The sequence below is a fragment of the Arachis ipaensis genome, chromosome B1, assembly GCF_059453495.1.
Source record: "Arachis ipaensis isolate K30076 ecotype BB chromosome B1, ASM5945349v1, whole genome shotgun sequence".
Classification (NCBI taxonomy): Eukaryota; Viridiplantae; Streptophyta; class Magnoliopsida; order Fabales; family Fabaceae; genus Arachis; species Arachis ipaensis.
Window position 1 is genome coordinate 100,257,316 of NC_142436.1, and position 14,903 is coordinate 100,272,218.

At 39.6% G+C, this 14,903-nt stretch overlaps 1 non-coding gene across 1 annotated transcript; it reads left to right on the forward strand.

Annotated features, from left to right (window-relative positions):
* The first annotated feature begins 1,399 nt into the window (after positions 1 to 1,399).
* On the forward strand, positions 1,400 to 1,506 carry LOC148577644 (small nucleolar RNA R71). The gene has a single exon (XR_015903517.1). It is a non-coding gene; the product is annotated as a small nucleolar RNA R71 (small nucleolar RNA).
* Positions 1,507 to 14,903: the final 13,397 nt, after the last annotated feature.

Below are 14,903 nucleotides of genomic sequence, written 5' to 3' on the forward strand. Positions count from 1 at the left end.
ATGCCCCCAGATCATACATAAAGTCCATGAATTTCATCCCACCAATTAAGCAAGTGACCAAACATGGGCCCGGATCATTACATTTTTCAGGAAGTAAAGAAGAGATAGAATCATCTACCGGCTTTGTATTGAGGTTGCCAAGCTTGTCCTTGTGAGTGCAAACATCTTTAAGGAACTTGGCATATTTGGACACTTGTTGAATGGCTTGGAAGAGGGGAACGGTGACTTTAACCTTCTTAAAAACTTCAACCATATTGGGGTTAAGCTCTTCATGTTTCTTGGCCTTCTTGGCTAAAGTTGGGAATGGAATGGGCAAAGGCTCTTCAAGCAAGGTCTTTCTCTTTGGCCCCTTGACCTTGGGTGGTTCTTCGTCACTTTTGTTAACATCTTCATCTTCATCCTTCATCACCTCCATTTAATCTTCTACCTCTTCATTGTTTGTCTCTTCACTCAACTTTATAGGCATAGCAACATTCTTATCAACTTTAGTGCCGCTCCTAAGGGTAATGGCATTAATGCTACCCTTAGGGTTTGGTTGAGGTTGGGAGGGTAAACTACTTGAGGTTGAAGCTTGTAGGGTGTTTTGTGCGGTTTGAAGAGGGAGAGTTAAACGGAAAAGGGCGTTGGTTATCGTAGCCATATACGCCTCTTGTTTCTTATGGAACTCTCATTGCTCTTGCATGAAGGTGTGAATTGTGTCATTCATGTGAGGTTGATTGGAGGGAAGGGCTTGGTTAACTTGAGGAGGGCTAGGCCTACTATGGGGGTGTTGGTATTTTGCTTGGGGTTGAGATTGTGGGGGTTGTTGGTATTGTTGTTGACCTTGGGGATATTGATGGTGGTAGACTTGAGCATTTTAGTTGGGATGAGCTTGAGGAACTTGGTTCCACCTTTGGTTTGAATTATCCTTCCACCCTTGGTTTTGATTGCCTCCATGTTGGTAGGATCCTTGATTGTAATTTGGTCTTTGCGGATAAGGGTTGGCTACCGCCAATGTAGTGTCCTCTTGGAGTTGAGGGCACTCATCGGTGTAATGAGTGTTACAAGCACAAAAACCACATATCCTTGATGGTCCATCGATCCTTGGAGGTTGAGGTGGAGCATTTATCAAAGCTTGAGGAAGTTGTTGCCCTTGGCTGATTTGTCGCAACATGATTGTCATTTCACCGAGGGTCTTGATCAGAGTAGCATCTCCGGAGGGAGAAACTTCACTCAAAATTTTTGGTTATGGGCTCCTTGCCCTCGAGTGCTGGGTTGAGTCCACCAAGTCAGATATAACTTCCCATGCTTCTGCAGCGGTCTTGTTTTTGGTCAATGATCCTTCACTCGCGACATCTATGAGGAGCTTGTCTTGGTGATGCATTCCTTGACAGAAATAAATGATAATAACCAACTCATCAATCCTGTGGTGAGGGTAAGCCTCCAGCAACTTCTTAAATCTCTCCCAGTATTCATACAAAGTCTCCCCATCTCGTTGTACAATGCAAGAGATCTCTCTTCGCAACTTGTCTGTTTTCTGAGGAGGGTAGAAATTTTCCAAAAACTCTCTACGCAACAAGTCCCAATTGGATCTAACTTCACCTGGTTGAGTATAAAACCACTCCTTCGCCTTTCCCTCCAAAGAGAAAGGGAAAGCAAAGACCAACACTGCAGCTTCATCTGCCCCACATTTTCTTGCAGTTGCACATGCAACTTGGAAATCCTTTAGATGCTTCAGAGGATCTTTCCCAGGCAGTCCATTGTATTTGGGAAGCAAGTTGACCGTGCCGGACTTGAGCTCAAAATTAGGGTCTAAAGCCGGATACAGAATTTGGAGCAGTTGCAAATCAAGATCAGGAGCTCCAGCCTCCTTCAAGGTGATTCTTTGAGATGGGTCCACCATGACGGTATCACCTGAGTCACTCAAAGAGAGTTTAGTACTCCCCACAGATGAATATAGAGTCTCCTCGTTATTGGAGAATGATAGTCTTGGATGGGTGGTGATAGTGAACGGGAGGGTTCCCCAAGGGGTCCCGATTCACTATCCACAAAAGCTAGCCGACGCTGAGCTTGCCTTATATGAGTTAAAGTTCTTTCAATTTCCGGATCAAAAGTGGCCAAGCTTGGGTCTGGAAGAGACCGTGTCATTCAACTGAGGAGGTAAAGAAAACCATGCAATTATTAAAAGCAAAACAAAAATATGCAAGTAAACAAGAACCACTTAACAATCAACAACTACTAAAACTAACTAGAGAGAAAAGTAGTATCTACAATTATTGTTAAGTAGCAAATCAAAAGTCAAATATGTACACTGTTCACATATTTACAACAACCAAAACTGTAGCACTCATTTAACTTAAAGTGAACTCCCCAGCAACGATGCCAAAATTTCGTAGGCGGCCAAATCGCATATAGGTTAGGAATTCAATTATCCAAAAAATTGGAATTAGCGTTGTAAGTATAGTCCTAACCCGACGAGTTGGCCACCGGTCAAATTAGAAATTCACAAGATGTGTCACAATTCAAAACTAATTCAAAACCGAGAGTGTTTGACTCATGAGTCGTCTCCCAAGGAGTACTTTTAGAACAATGAGTGCGCAAATCCAGTTGTAGTGATCAAGGATTTGTCATTAAAGAAATGAACACATAAAGCAATAAAAGAACATGCAAAATTCTAATGATTGAACTAATGAAGAAATTAAAGAACTGACTATGTAATATAAACAAGTAAAGTATAAAAGAGATGAACATGGAAATGTATGAAAGGTTAAAAGCATCAAAAAGAGTCTTGGCTTGGAGTGGGCTAAGGGTCCTTTCCTTATTGGAACCACAACTATGACAATTATGATGGATTAATCTCACTTGATCAACCCTCACATCGGAAGGTAAGTTAAATGAGCATAAGTGTTCCCAACCTACAAATCCTAAATTGCTTGCTAATTATTTAGCAACAACTTAGCGTTAGTGGGAAACAAGAACAATTAACAATCCAAGAATTGGAACTAAATGTTGGACAATCCAACTCTAGAAACCCAATTGCTCACTTTACCCAAGCGAAGAACCAAAAATTTATCCTAAAACCATGTTTCATATTTTGTCAAACACTTGGTGGGCAAAAACCTTAAACATGGAGAAAATGAGAAAAGGCTTGAAACTAAAAGCAACAATTGATCTCAATCAACAAGAATAACACAAGAAAGCATGAAACAAACATCAAACATCAAATTCATCAATGACAATGACCAAGAGCATAGGTTTGGATTTTTGCACTAAAAATAGGATTGACATTGCAAGTATAGTCCAAACCCAACCATTGATCATCAATCAAATTATAATCCTAAAGATGTCACAATCAACACAAAATAACCGGGAGTTTTAAATCCCGGGTCGTCTCCCTAGGAACTAATGCCAATAAGTGCACAACTTTGGTTGTGAGAATTAAAGGGGTTTTCAATGATTGAGAGCAAACAAAATAAGGGAATTAAAGAACAAGACAAAATTGCAATTAATAAACTAATAAAGGAATAAAAGAACTATGTATGTAATATGAACAAGTAAAGCTTTAAAGTGAGTGAAAGGTGGTTTAAAACATAAATGAAACCTTGATGTGGGATGAGTTATGGAATCCCTTCCTTGCCATAACCACAACTATGATAATTATGATGGATTAATCTCACTAAGTCAACCCTCACATCGGAGAGTAAGTTAAATGAGCATAAGTGTTCTTAACCCACAAATCCTAGCTTGCTTGCTAATTACCTTAGCAACAAATTAGCGTTAGTGGGAATAAGAACAATTAACAATCCAAGAATTATCACTAAGTGTTGGACATTATGGCTCTAATAATCCATAAACTCATTTCCCCAAGCCAAGGGGTGGAAATCTACGCCATAACTAAGATTGGCATAAACAACTCAAACTATGGCATAAACATAAAATATGGCAAAATTGGGAAAATCATGAAAGCTATGAACCATAAATGATCAAAATCAATAAAGACAACTCAAACATACATAAAATAAGCATCAAACATCAAATTCATTAACTAGAAATCAAAATTGCAAAACTATGTGTATATTGATAAAGAAAATGAGAATGTAAGAAAGTGTAGATTGCCAAATCCAAAATCAAACTTGAAGTATAAAATTCTACAAACCCTAATTAAAACCCTAAGAGAGAAAACCTAAAACTAAACTACTCTAAAACTAATCCTAAAAATTATTCTAAGATGTATGGTAGTGTGTGTTATAATATATGGTTGCTTCCCTGATGACAAGTCATCTTAGCCTATTTTAACTAGTCTTTTTCTTTTGTTTTCATTAGAATTATGCACTTTCTTGAGCTACAAGCAAGCCAATTAGGTAGATTTTCATGTTTCCTTTGATTGAATTAACCATGTATGAATTCATGCTATTTCATGAGGTTTTATACTATAATTGTCACATATTATGAAAGAATGAATATCTCATGATTTTAAGCATAGCTTTGATGTGTTTGGTTGATTAATGATAGGTGAAGAAAGCTTGGAGAAAGGTTGAAGCAAGAAGAAATAGCTAGGAGTAAAGAGAAGACAATGGAATAAGTGAAATTGAACCAGGAAGCAAAAAGCTAGACCTAAAGTTAGCCTCAAACTTTTGCACAAACTTTTGGGTGAAAAGTTAGCCCCAACGTTAGCCCCTAACTTTTGGGCTAACATTGGAACTTGAAAATCACTCCCTGGGTACCAAAAGTTTGCGCCAACGTTAGCCCCTAACTTTGAGGCTAACGTTGGCACATGAAAATCACCCCTGGGCACCAAAAGTTTGCGCCAACGTTAGCCCCTAACTTTGAGGCTAACGTTGGCATGAGAAAAACACTCCCTGGGCACCAAAAGTTTGCGCCAACGTTAGCCCCTAACTTTGAGGCTAACGTTGGCACATGAAAACTACAAGGGGAGGAGCAAAAGTTTGCGCCAACGTTAGCCCCTAACTTTTGGGCTAACGTTGGCATCTCAAGTGCACCAAGGAAGGCCAACGTTGGTGCAAAAGTTAGACCCCTAACTTTTGCACCAACGTGAGTATCAGCAAGTTATGTTGGCTGATATGAAAAGTTGGACCAAAAGTTAGACCCTAACTTTTGCTCCAACTTTTGGTCCAACTTTTGCAAAACTCCAACCCGGTTCAATTGGTTCACTTTGGTTCTTCTCCAAACTTCAAGAGCAATCAACCAAGGCCTCTTTCAACCCAATTCCACCAAGAGCAAAGGCCCAACTCAAGGCTTGAAGATCATTTGAAGAAAGTGTATAAATAGGATAGAATTCAAGTTCTTCGGGGAGCTTTCTCTTTTGAATTTTCATAATAATTTTCGGAGAGCTTTGGATATTGAGTGATCTTTAATTTCTTAGTCTTGGGGAAGGAGAATTCACTTCTCTTCCTCTTAGTTTTATTGCTTTCAATTTCTATTACAATTGTCATGGATCTTGGGTTGAAGAATTGAAGAAATTCTGTTTCAATCTCATCCTTGGATCTCTCTGTTTATTTACTGCTTAATTGAATTTCAGTTTGGGTTAATTGTTCTTCATCTACTTTCTTTGCAATTTACTTTTCCCTTGCAATTGTTCTTGTTGGATCAAGGAAGGTAGTGAGATCTAGACCTGGTTTTCTAGTCTCTGGACCCCTGAGATCTGAAATTCCAATTTACATTCTGTTTTTGCTTTTCATGTTCATTTACTTGTTTTGCTTCAGATCCGATCCAACCCAAACACTCTTTTACTTTTCTGTTTGATGCAATTTACTTTTCCTTGTTTAAATTCTGCAAATCCAATCCCCAATTCCCTTTACAATTCCAGCCGTTTACATTTCTTGCACTTTAAGATTCCGCAATTTACATTTCTTGCATTCTAAGTTTCTGCCATTTAATTTCTTGTTCTTTAAGATTCAGCACTTTAATTCCCTGTTCTCTTTAATTCCATGCAATTTAATTTCTGCAAATCACAAAACACTCAACCAAATCTTGATTCGCTTGACTAAATTAACCACTAAGCTAAAATTGCTCAATCCTTCAATCCCTGTGGGATCGACCTCACTCCCGTGAGTTTTTATTACTTGATGCGACCCGGTACACTTGCCGGTTAGATTTGTGTGTTTTGGGAGAAATTCATTTTTCCACCAAAATACTCATCAAGTTTTTGGCGCCGTTGCCGGGGATTGATTAGATTGACAATGATTAAGTGAAGTGGTGATCTAGATCAAGCATTTTTTCTTTAATTTTGATTAACCCACTAACTGTTTGATTTTTTGCTTAAACTAACTAACACTTCAATCTAGCAGTAGATTGAAGTGTCACTGGTTTTGTGCATTTCTCATGCTCTGCTTGTATGTCAGGTAAAAGAAGAACCACACCTAATTTTCATGAACAAGACGAAAGAACTCTCAGGAGGTTAAGAAGAGCTGAAAGAGGGAAAAACATTGTTGGAGAAGAGGAATCAGACGAAGAATTCCAAGAAATGGAGGAACATTCAACCAATCCACCAGGTGGAGCAGACAACAACAATGACAACCCACCCCAGAGGAGAGTTTTGGCTTCCTATACCTTTGCAAATCCTAGACATTGTGGGAGCAGCATCTTGGCTCCAAATGTCAATGCTAACAATTTTGAACTCAAGCCACAACTCATCACTTTGGTTCAGAACAATTGTTCTTTTGGTGGAGGACCACTTGAAGACCCGCACCAACACTTATCCACCTTCTTGAGGATATGCAACACTGTCAAAACTAATGGTGTGCCTCCTGACAGTTACAAGCTGATGCTATTCCCATTTTCTCTCAGGGACAAGGCCACTCAATGGTTGGAATCTTTTCCAAGGGACAGCATCAACAACTGGGATGATTTGGTAACCAAGTTTCTTGCCAAGTTTTACCCACCTCAGAGGATTATAAGGTTGAAGGCTGAGGTACAAACATTTACACAAATGGAGGCTGAACCCATCTATGAGGCATGGGAGAGGTACAAGGCTCTAATCAGGAAATGTCCCCCTGCCATGTTTAATGAGTGGGAGAAGCTGCAGAACTTCTATGAAGGCTTAACACTGAAATCCCAGGAAGCTTTGGATCATTCAGCTGGAGGTTCCCTGCAACTCATGAAAACTGCAGAGGAGGCTCAAGAACTCATTGATATGGTGGCCAACAACCAATATTTCTTTGCTCATCAAAGAGGCCGCCAACCATCACAAAGGAGAGGAGTAATGGAACTAGAAGGAGTGGATTCAATCCTGGCTCAAAACAAATTAATGCAGCAGCAAATTCAACAACAATTTGAGCAAATGACCAAGAGGATTGATGGCCTCCAAGTTGCAGCAGTTAACACTAGCCAACCATCAGCCACATGGGGGCAAAATGAAGAAATCCAAGAGGAGCAACAGCAGGAACAAGTCCAGTACATACATTCAAGCCCAAATGAATTCTATGGTGATACCTACAACCCCTCATGGAAAAATCACCCCAACCTCAGATGGGGAGACACTCACAACCAAAACCAACACCCATGTCAGAGGAACTCAAATCAAAACAACCAAAGAAACAACCAAAACTACAACCAGCAGCAGACTAACCAAAACACATACAGAAAACCTCAAAACAACTACCCTAATCTCAACCAGTACCAATCCAACAACCATTCCACCAACCAAAATGCCTATCATCCACCACCCACATCTCACAACCCACCACAAGCACCACCTGAACCTCAAAGACTCACCAACTTAGAGACCTTGATAGAGAAAATGATGAAACACCAGGAAATAACAAACAAAAACCATGAAGCATCATTAAAGAGCCTAGAGAGGCAGATTGGGCAACTCTCCAAGCAAGTATCTGTTGAGAGACCTTCAAACTCACTGCCCAGTGACACAATCCCAAATCCCAAGGAGGAATGCAAGGCAATACAATTAAGGAGCGGGAGAACATTGATAAGCAACAATGACACTACACAGAAGCAAGCAGAGAGCATCAAAGAACCAACAGAGGATGAGAAGCAAGCAAAGGACGATGAAGCTAAGGAGCAAGTTGTGATGCCAAACAAAAGCACTGAGAAACTTAAAGAGAAGGACAACCAGCCACATAGCTCAAAGAAAGTAACCCAGGGACAACATCAAATAGGAAAGAGCATCACACCTCCACTGCCTTATCCCCAGAGGTTCAACAAAGAGGTTAAAGACCAGCATTTTCACAAGTTCCTTGAGATTTTTAAGAAGCTGGAAATCAATATTCCCTTGGATGAAGCACTTGAGCAAATGCCTCTGTATGCCAAATTCTTGAAAGAGCTTGTCAACAAGAAAAGAAGCTGGGATGAGAAAGAAACCATAGTGATTACTGAGGAATGCAGGGCCTTGATTCAAAAGGGGCTTCCTCCCAAGCTTGAGGACCCAGGGAGCTTCCTGTTGCCTTGCACCATTGGGGAATTGACCATCACTAAAGCAATGTGCGATCTCGGAGCAAGTATTAACTTAATACCATCCTCTCTGGTGAAAAAGCTGCATATAGAGGAGGTCAAACCAGTACAAATGTCTCTGGAGCTGGTAGATAAGTCAATGGTATACCCCAGGGGCGTAATTGAAAATCTTTTGGTCAAGGTGGACAGTTTTATATACCCTACTGATTTTGTGGTTCTAGAATCAAACGATGATGATGGTGACTCTGTTATACTGGGAAGGCCATTCTTGGCCACTGCTAGAGCTATCATAGACGTAGAGGAAGGGGAATTAACTCTCATGATGCATGACCAGAGTGTCACTCTGAAGGTACTACCAGAGGCACAATTTAGCAAGGAGAAGAAAGACTATATGAAAAATGACCAGGAAGGTCACAGCAACATCCCAATGCTAAGGATTGTGCAGACTGATGAAGAAGCCCAAGAGGATATTAGAGTACTAGCCACTGAAAAGAGAGGTCTCCATGGAAAGCCTATGGCCAGAAAAGAAGAATCAACAAAAGGAAAGATGAAACGAAGAAACAAAGCAAAAAGGGGTTGGAAGAACAGAAAGATTCCAACAGAGGGGCTTTCCAAAGGTGACAAAGTGCAACTGATATATCAACAGCTGGGGGCAAATCAACAAACTGAGGACTACTACACTGTCAGCAACATACTCTCATTAGAGCATGCTGAAATTGAACACCAGAGAACAAAGAAGAAGATCACAGTCAGGGGAGACAAATTGAGGCTCTACAAGCACCAGCCATCATAAAAGAAAGCCTCAATGTCAAGCTAATGACAATAAAAGAGCGCTCCATGGGAGGCAACCCATGATTTAAGATTCATGTCATTTTAAATTCAATAAGTTATGATCATTTGAGCATGAATTCTTTTCTCTTTTCATGAACATGTCCATTGCCTGCATGCACTGTTTTGAAACATATGCTGAGAATTCTAAGTTTGGTGTGCCTTGCAAGCTTAAAAGCATATGGCCAAACACTAAAGTTTGGTGTCCACATAGCTTCATGAAAATTTGAAATTCATGCATCAATAATCATACAATTGTTGTTTTCCAAAATCTTATAAATGAAAAAATTCTTATTCGGTAATGAAGGCATCAATTGTGATGTACCCTTTAACAAGAAACAAGTTTGGTGTTCATCAAAACTTGATGAACCGATTTAGGGACACAATTGACCCTTCATGAAAAAAAGAGAGAAAAAGAAAATTAGGATGAAAGCAATTCTTATAAACATTTAACTAAGAGTGACATTGGGATTTTGATGCCAAGGCATCATAGGCTAGTTTCACTAGCATTTTTCTGTTAGTTTTAGTTGTTTTATGCATTTTCTTGAGCTTAAAGTAACCAAAAATGGTTAATTGAAGAACAAAGTAATGAACCATCCAAACAATATGATTTTGATGCAAATTCCATGAGTTTTAGTTATATTACTTAAATGCTATGAATGAAAGATTTCTCATGAAATTTTGCAGGACTTTGATGCAATTGTTTGGATGATTTCAGGGAAGAAGAGGCTAAGCAAGGAAGCAACAAAATCAATAAAGGAAGCTTGAATATCACATGTGGAGTTTAAGTTCCAGTTTAAGCCTAAACTGGAGCTTAAACGCCAAAATCATGAAGGATAAGAAATGCTGGGATTGAAGTTTAACCTCCAGTTTGACCTCAAACTGGAGGTTAAACGCCAGAATGAAAAGCCTCACTTAAGGAGCATTCCACGTTTAACCTCCAGTTTGACCTCAAACTGGAGGTTAAACGCCAGAATGAGTATGCCACCCAGGGAGGAGTTCCACGTTTAACCTCCAGTTTGACCTCAAACTGGAGGTTAAACGCCAGAACCAGGAAGAGTACCAGGGAGCCATTCCACGTTTAAGCTCCAGTTTGACTCAAACTGGAGCTTAAACGTGTTCGATAGCTTTTCTACTCCAGGGTTGCTCTCTCCATCTCCACGTTTAACCTCCAGTTTGACCTCAAACTGGAGGTTAAACGTGTTCGACACCTCCAGGGCTACCATTCTAAGCTTCCACGTTTAACCTCCAGTTTGACCTCAAACTGGAGGTTAAACGTGTTCGACCTCCAGTATGCCTCCACCCTTTTCCACGTTTAACCTCCAGTTTGACCTCAAACTGGAGGTTAAACGTGTTCGACCTCCAGGGCTGCCCTTCCTATCTCCACGTTTAAGCTTCAGTTTAACCTTAAACTGAAGCTTAAACGTGTTCGACTACATGACTCTCCAGGGCTACCTTCTTCCATTTCCACGTTTAAGCTTCAGTTTAACCTTAAACTGAAGCTTAAACGTGCTTCTACAAAAGGCCTCACTGGAAGTGTCTGGCGTTTAAGCTGCAGTTTAAGCTTAAACTACAACTTAAACGCCACTCTTGGAAAAGGTTTCTGGGCCAAAAATATTGTGATTTAAGTTAGTCTTTGAGCACAAATACTAACTTAAACTTACTTTGGTATGAAACCCAATTGAATATCATGGTTTATGGGATTGGGCCTGAAGGATTGATGAGTTTGAAATCTCAATTTATTGAGTCATGTGTCATTATTTGATTATCACTAAGTTGGCTCAATAAATGTTACAGGATTTGGATCAACAACCTCATCAAGATTATGGATCATAAACCCAAGGCAAAAGGAAAGCAAGGAGAGGCCTCAAAGCCCAAGAAGCACAACTGAAGCTCAATATAGAAAGTGTATAAATAGGATAGAAGTTAAGTTAGAAAAAAGACTTTTCACTTTCACTTTGAGCTAGTTTTCCTTTTCTTTGTAATTGAATTCAGAGCTATGATTCACTAAACCCCCTTTCATTGGGTTAGGGAGCTCTATTGTAATTCAATGAATCAATAATAGTTTATCTTCTTCTTCAATCTTTTCTCTTGAATTTTTGTTAGAAAGCTTCTCGATCTAATTCCATTGAGTAATTGTCTTGGGAAAGAAACTACTCATACTTGGAATCCTTCGGAGCCTTGGGAAAGGAATGGAGGATTCATGCTAGAGAAGCTTTCTCACAGTGGATTGGATTGGGGTTTGGATGGATATTGTGACATGTAATCCTACCAAATTGTGGTTCATGAAATTGTGTGGTATAATCAGTGATCAAGCATCATCTCTTCTTATGAACATTTAAACCAAGGGATTGGGAATTTGTTTGTTTTTAGAGAGCATTGGTGAGCCAAGGAATTGGTATCCAATCATATAAGATTGCCAAGCAAAATTCAATGAATGCATTGGTTGAGGAAGAGATATACATGTTTTGATTCGGAGATTTCAATATCTCCTAAACCCAATGAATTCCCCATTTCTGATTTCCACTTTCTCTTTACATTCTGCAATTCAATTCTTGCAATCACCCCCATTCCCTTTTAATTTCAGCAATTTACATTCTGCTCTTTAATTCATGCAATTTAAGATTCAGCCATTTAATTTCCTTTTCATTTACTTTTCCCGCCAATTTTACATTCCGCAATTCTCATCTCAAATCTTGATTCCGCTCAACTAGAACACACTTCTAATCCGAATTGCTCAATCAACCAATCCTTGTGGGATTCGACCTCACTCTATTGTGAGTTTTTACTTGACAACGATAACCGGTGCACTTGCCGGAAGGAATTTTGCCGATCGTGCAATTTCCTAAATCGTAGCATAACTAGTTTATGTGCATCAGATTTCACTAATTGAAGGAAGAGACACAATTTCTTTATACATGACCAACCATCAAGTTTGGTGTCCTCCAAGGAGAGTCACGGTTCAAATGGATATGAGAATTGATGATTCATATTGTATTAATAAAAGGGACATTCTTGCCACGGTTGGACAAAACTAATATTTGTTGTCTTGTGGTGATGACTAGGTGGTCAAAGAATCTTCAATGAAAGAGACAAGACAAAGGAAAGCATAGCATGAGGACAAAATCTCATCACATGCTTCAAAAAGGAAATCTGCCACTCCTTGAGAATGATCACGGCAAAAGCAAGTGAAGAAGCAAGTTTTGTCTTCATTTATCCTTACATGCACACCTTTGATTCCTATAAATCTAATTACATCCTAGCCTTTCATTGTTCATTTAAAAACATACCACCTTCAAGCCATGCACATGACCGAATCACTCTAACCCTTGGAACTTCATTCTCTTCATCACTCCTCAACATAACAAGTTCGGTTCAACATTTCTCTTGCTTTAAACTCCAACCATTTAAACTTGTCTTCATCATTTCCTGTCATACCAAATTTGGCCTAAATTTCTTCTTGCTCCAACCACACATCAAACTCTCCAACATTCTTCACACTCCTTCTAACCTCACAAGACTCAACCAACCAAGTGATCATGGCCTCCTCCTCAAGAACCAAACGAAGAAAAGGGAAAGATCCCATGGTGGAGGAAGACACACATGAATATGACCAACGGAGATTCAAGTCTTGGTTCCATCAAATGCAAATTGTATGGATGAACGAGAAAAGAATCTATCCTGAAATTCCACTATTGTTGCCGGATGATGGATGTCAAGATATGAAGGACAAAATTCGAAAGAGGAGGTGGGAGGAACTTGCATCACCAGCCACCCGAATCAATGCCAATATCATAAGAGAGTTCTATGCAAATGTCTCAAGGCTTGACATGCGTGAGCCCCCAACGTACAAGAGCTATGTGCGGGGGGTGGAAGTAGACTTTAGCCCGGATGCAATCAAGAAAGTCTTGAGACTAAAGTCAGTTCGCTTTAGTGAACCGGGATACCAACAAAGATTGAATAAGGATCAGGATTATGATGAGATTGCGAGAGACATTTGTATGGAGAACACAGAGTGGGAAGGAGATGAAAAGAACAAATATAAGTATCTGAAGAGATGTAACCTCACCCCGGAAGCAAAAGGATGGTATGAGTTGATGAAAAGATCAATTCTGGGCACAGTGAACACCTCAGAAGTTAACAGGGAGAGAGCCGTGATGTTGCATTGCATCATTGTGGGAGGAGAGATAAGAGTTCATGAAATCCTTGCAAAAGACATTCAAAAGCTGGCTGAGAAGAATTCGGCCGGATCTTGGTTGTACTATCCGAGTACCATTTGGAGGTTGTGTGCAAAGGCTAAAGCTCCAATGGAAGAGGAGAATCCAATGTGGTTAAGCCAAGGCATGCCCATAACCATTGAACGAATGATGATGCCCCTTGAAGCACATCAAGGCCGAAGACCACATAGAAGAAGGGAAAGAGAAGAACCAATGGAAGAAGATGAGCCACACATAGAAGAAGAGCCATAAGAGGAGGAGGAACAGCCACACTTTTTCCCACATGGCAATATGGATATGACTCAAATGCAAGAAGCAATAGGAAGATTGTCACAACAGTACATGAGAATTCAAGAAAGGCAAGAGGAATACCATTCACTGTACATGAAAAACCAACAAGCACAAGAAGAAAGGGAGCTAAGAATAATGAACAAACAAAGTGAATTCGAGTCAAGATTCCTTGTGATGCAAGAAGAACATGCTTTTCAATCTCATGAATCTTTTGGGAAGTTGGAACAAATGCAAGCTGAAAATTTGAGGGCTCTCAAAGAGTTCACAACACTCCAAGATGCAAGGTATGAAGTACAAGCCGATTACAACATCAATAGCCAAATCAAACTAAACTATATTGGAGAACATTTGCACAACATGGATCCGGCTTTCCCGACTTTTGATGAATTCTTCAAAAAGAGAAGTGAGGTAGAAGTAAGCAATGCCATGAGGCTTGAAGATAGAGTGGAGGAGGCTATGAATAAGGCTGGCTTTTGGCGAGGTCAATAGGCACCAAACACGGATGGTGGAAACACTAGCAGCCAAGTGTATGAAAGGAGAAAGAAAAAGCATGACAAATGAAAGGTGGACTTGCTCCTTGTTCATCACTACAAAGAAAAAAAAAGCATGCATTCTATCTGTTCTAAGTTGTCTTTGCATCTTTAAGTAGTTCTTTTTAATTAAAAGTCTTTGCATTATGTTTGTTTCTTTTAAAATAAGTAGGTTAGTTTATGTGTGTACTTGTGTGTTTACTTTGACTTGACAAGAAGCATGTTTTGTCCCCTGCATCTTTAAGTTCAATAAAAGAAATGTTTGAATGTGAAGCAAGATGATCTCTGTTAGATAGAAGTAGAATAAAAGTAAGTGGTGGTATGTGTGTGATTGTATGATAGCTCACTTCTAGTGAATAAAGAGCCAGGATATCTCCTTCTAAGTAAAGAGTGGCCTACTGTTTATGAATCTCAATTAAATAAAAAATTCCTTGGTTAGAAAGAAAAACAAAAAGAAAGAAAGAAAAGAGATAGCCAAAAAGTGGCAGAACAAAAGGAAACAAAAAGAAACAAAGCTGGACACCAATAGCTTGAACTTTAAAATATATGCCTGTGGTGTCTTTGTACTAGGATCTGCTTGGATTAGTAAGCTCTTAGGAGTGCATCAACACTCGGTGACTTGGGTTAACTA